We start from the raw sequence: 5,071 nt of genomic DNA, 5'->3' as shown, positions 1-5,071 counted from the left end.
CATTAGGTTTTGAAGAGAAAGCTGAAGAAAATGAAGACTCGGATTTTGTTCAAGATTCAAAGGATTTAAATGTTGAAACTTTAACGATTGTTATTCCAAACCATAAAGTGGTAGCAAATTTTGAATTAAATAGACTTGCAGATCGTGGATTCGATTTAAACAAATTTCCCGAGGAAGGAGATGAAGCTTTTGAAGAAGAAGAAATTCAACAAATAGTTAGAGTTATGTTAAAAATTTATCTTCCGAACTTTTATTAGAATATATATATATATATATATATATATATATATATATATATATATATATATATATATATATATATATAATATTTATTTGTTTGGATTACTTGTGTTAGATTTGTTTTTTTACGATTCTGAAATGAGTGATTCTAGTATAACCCTATTCATCGGCATACTATTTTTATTTTTAATTTTTGTTTAACTAAGATTGAAAAAAAAGTTATATCATGTGAAATTTAAAGTAATCATTAAACTTATAAATGCATAAATATGACTATATAATAGTCACAGACATGGGCTAAAAAAAAATTAACTTAGATAATTAAGAATTTCTTGTACTAATTCGGGATCACATTTCAACTGAGTAGGAAGTTGTCCCGTTCCAACATAGCTTTCTTAATATGCGGAATTGTGTACTTCTTAGAACCTTTTGCTCGCATAATTTCTATCATGCACGATTGCAATGTTAAAAATATACGATTGGATTTTGTCACCGGAAAAGCTGAAATGATTTTTCGACGGCAGTAACAAGCTCATCAACAGTTTTAACATGCTCCTTGTACTACAAAGATTGAATAGCACGAAAAAATCCAAGATCTAAAACATTTAAATCAGGAGAATTTGGAGGTTGAGACATCAAACGAATATCAAATCCATCTTGTGCAGCTGCTCGACAAAATTCATCATCGGTACGATCAATATGCGTTCTAGCATTGTCTTGTTGAATGAATATTGGATAATTCGAATCCTCTATCGGCCATTTTTCCTTGATTGCAGGTAGAACTTTTTCAATCAAATATGACCTTATAACATCTCTATTTACTGAGGGTATTGGCTTTGTCTCCAACGTGCCTGCAACTCTATTTACGCTGGTTCTTTTAGCTGGTTCTCGTGTAACTAAAGGAAATATTCCAATTTTTCCGGAGAACGTTTCATTTCCTTGTGCATCAAACCTCGGACGAGCTACAGCAGCTAAAAACATGACTTTTCCAATAAAGTTTTTGCTTTTGCATGTGCATAGCGAATCTTCTTCGTCTGGTAACAAGTAGTAATTCTCTGATTTTTTCGTCATCTGAAACCATTTTTCATCAATATGAACAACATTAAACATACCAGTAAAAATGGGGTCATGCGGCATGCTATCACCCTCCAGCATTGACAAACAAAATTGCGATCGAGATCTCTTATTCTCCTCCGTTGAAAATGGTTTTATAGCATTGGAATGTCGCCGTATTTCCCCCGACTTAAGACGCCTAAACAACGTGCTCTTTTTCATGTTCAACGAACATGCTAAAGAATCAAGAGTTGTTCGACGATGTAAAGGAATTTCACGAATTTGATCATAGTTAATCTGAATTCTCTTTCGACCACAATTTCTCGTCTTTTTATGAGATACGTTAGCATGGGTGCCACTATTTTCTGATTGTTTCCAAATACGTTGAACGGTTCGTATAGATACCGAAAATTGTGATGCCACCAATCTTGTCACTCCTTTTTTTTAATTTTCCACGGACACTTTCCTGTTGTAGCATGTTGTATATGGCTTGTCGTTCATCATTGGATAACGTTCTCAATTTTTTTTTATCTGACTTGATGTTTGTTCTGCTTCGTTAGTATTTCCTTCTCCACTGGTGATGTTTTCATCTATTAAAGGAAAAAATGAATTAAATACAATCATAACATAAAAAACTCACAAGAAAATTAAAGATGGTACCCATATTATGAATGGCTGCTGGAAATGTAGTTGTCCCCACTTCCATATGCATGATTGCTTCATCGTATGGTTCACTGTTTAAATCTATCAAAAAATGATCCATTGAAGATATTGCTGGAGAATTTAAATCGAGATTAAGGTGTGTAACTAAATTAATGCTTGCTTCCTTTTGCGGTTCATCTTCTTCATCAACGTCAAAATTTGGTGGTTGTATATTTAGATCTATTCCAACTTTCATTTTTATTTTGATATTAAAGATTTTAGTGTGTTAATTTATAGAACAATTGTGGTGGGAATACATAAACATTTTAGAATAAGAAGCGGGTAATTTTAAAAAAATTGCATGAATTTTAGGAGGGGAAATTTTTATGTTGAAATAAAATCTCTGTTTATGCGGGAATGTTTTGCTTTTCATTTTTTTGGTTTTTCAATGGAGTATTATGGTTATGGAGTTTTGAAAGAATTTAGAGAGACTAAACAATTTATGAATAATTGAGATTCAAGAGAGAGAATAAGGGGGAGAATAATGGGGAGAATAAATTAGTGGGAGAGTCAAACACCGAAGAAATCAATTCCCATTAATGGGTATGAGAGAGAAATAAATAAAACCAAAATTTGGTAAAAGGGTATATTAGTCTATGGATGATTTTTCTCCTCAAATTTAGCCATATTTATTGGGTTTCTTAGTTATTGTGCAATTACCTTAAATGTCAGATAAATTGGAATGGAGGGAGTAATTCTCCTTGCTGTTCTACAACAAATTTTGGGATTTTACAACTGGATTCTTGTAACTTTCTTAGCGACATAATATTGGTTTCTGGTTCTTTATAACCACGGGGTCAATATTCCACCTTGATTATAATGGTTCTAGCTCTTTATAGCTATGGGGTCATTATTCCTTGCTTCCGCCAATCTGAATACATTTTTTTTGGATGTCTTCGATCTTGCTTCCACGTAAGGTATTGGGTCTGGTAACAAGTTCTACGGGGTTCGTATCAAAATTCGGGATTCGTACTGAGTTTGTTGAATTTACTATGGTGTGCATGTCTTCGGTCTGATATGCATTTTTATTTAATGGCTTTCAATTTGAATCAGTGACCCCGATGAGAGGACTTCGACAAGGGGATCCCCTATCCCCTTAGTTATTTATCTGTTGCACGGAGGCGTTGATCGCTAGGTTACAAAGAGCTGTGGAAAATGATGAGTTACATAGGATACGGATGGCCCCCTCGACCCCAATTATCTCGAATTTATGCTTCGCCGATGACACTCTTTTTTTCTACGAAACTACCAGCTCAGACGCCTCGACATTGAATCAGATTGTTAATTTGTACGCTCGCACCTCCGGAAAAGTGGTTAATGTTGAGAAATAAACTATGAAATTTAGCCCAACAACACCGAATAATATTAAGGAGGACCTGAGCCAGGAGCTGGAATTTACAATGGTTGATAGATATGAGAAATATTTGGGTATGTCGGCGAATTTGGGTCGTACTAGGAAGGAGATATTCTTTTATTTGCGAGACTGGGTATGGACAAAAATTAGAGGGTGCGGCAAAAAGCACCTATCGAGAGCGGCAAAGAAGTTTTGATCAAGGCGGTGCGTCAAGCGATTCCTACATATGTGATGAGCTGCTTCTTACTCCCGCAGAATCTTCTTGAAGAAATTGAATCGGCTATAAGGCGGTTTTGGTTGGTGGGGCTCTGAGTCGAAGAGGAAACTGGTGTGGGTGAGTTGGAAAAAACTGTGTTTTGTCGAAGAAAGAAGGCGGACTTGGATTCCGAGATACGAGTTGTTTCAATAAGGCACTGCTTACGAAACATGCATGGAGATTGGTTACGCTACAAGATAGGCTCTTGGTTAAGGTCATGAAAGCTAGGTATTATCCGACATGCTCTTTCTTTTCGGCAAGTGTGGGATATAGACCGTCGGCAACATGGCGGAGCATTACGGCGGTTCGACCACACCTCCAAGAAGGCATTAGAATTTGCATCGGGGACATACGAGATACATCTATTTGGGGAGATCTCTGGTGTGTTGATGGGAATCAACCACGACTGTTTACGAGACGCCCCATGCACACGTCTTTCCCGGATCATGTCTCGGATATTATCGACCCAATCACTCATTCATAGAACCATGGCCTTATTGAGGAAGTGTTTTGGCCAATTGAACATCAATGAATTATTAATGTCCCCATTGGCAGCGGACACACAAAGAAAGGACTTAATGATTTGGCAATTTACGCCTAATGGAAAATTCTCGGTTATGTCCTGTTATCGGAATATTATCACGCAAGGGAGGGCGATGGACAATTTTGCGGGACCCAACGGTGTTTCTTCCATTGACTGGAAGAAAATCAGGAGTGTTCCCCTTCCACCGAAGATTTTTCATTTCCTATGGAGAGCATGCATGGATATTGTGCCGACAAGGGTAGCTCTCTTCCACCGTAAAATCTCCTAGGCATTTTACCTTTCCGCCACCATTGCTCAAAGCCCGAAACCCTGCTCAATATTGTTAGGGATTGTGGGAGAATGAATGAGATGTGGCGCTCGATACCGTTCAACCAATTAGCTGGACTCGATGCGCCTATCTTTTTGGCATGGATGCAGCAGCTGCAACGGTCCCTTGATATAGATCTTCTTGGGTTGGCCATGTTGTGGATCTACATGCATACGCAGCGGAAGTTTAAAATTTTTCTATCATGCGAATTCTATGACCAATAAATTCATCAATTAGACATAATCTATTAGCATGCTTTTGATTATTTGTGTAAATAAATCCAAATAAAACATGCGAATCACGTAATCAAATAAATTAATACTATTACTTAATGAGATTTTCTTACATACCCGTTGAACGATTTCACCTTGAAGAGATTAATCCTCCAATAGCTTGCATTAGAAAACTATTTAGAAAACTATTGGGCAAATATAGGTGAAAAAGGATTTGACAGAAAATGATAAAGGGTTTGGCAGAAAATCAGGCTTTCTGTCAAAAGTAATTTGGAAGAAGAAAGAGAAGAAGAAAAAATATCTTCTCTTCACGCGAGAGTGGAGAGAGGACGTGAGATTGGGGTGGAGAAAAATTGTCTTGTTGTGTGTTGTTGTCATACCC

The 5,071-nt window shown here is 36.7% G+C and overlaps 1 long non-coding RNA gene across 2 annotated transcripts; it reads right to left on the bottom strand.

The window, feature by feature from the left end:
* Positions 1-469: 469 nt before the first annotated feature.
* Positions 470-5,071, bottom strand: LOC148770603 (uncharacterized). Of its 2 annotated transcripts, XR_016031257.1 has the most exons (4): positions 4,807-5,071; positions 2,656-4,619; positions 1,954-2,037; positions 470-1,883 (listed from the first exon to the last, which is right to left on the bottom strand). It is a non-coding gene; the product is annotated as an uncharacterized LOC148770603 (long non-coding RNA). The 2 variants fall into 2 exon arrangements; XR_016031256.1 differs by lacking the exons at positions 470-1,883; positions 1,954-2,037 and having other exon boundaries at positions 2,392-4,619.

Source organism: Erythranthe guttata, chromosome 5 (assembly GCF_056151865.1).
Source record: "Erythranthe guttata isolate IM_541 chromosome 5, IM_541, whole genome shotgun sequence".
Classification (NCBI taxonomy): domain Eukaryota; kingdom Viridiplantae; phylum Streptophyta; class Magnoliopsida; order Lamiales; family Phrymaceae; genus Erythranthe; species Erythranthe guttata.
The sequence above is the reverse complement of the archived record's forward strand: the minus strand, read 5'-3'. Positions and strand labels throughout refer to the sequence as shown.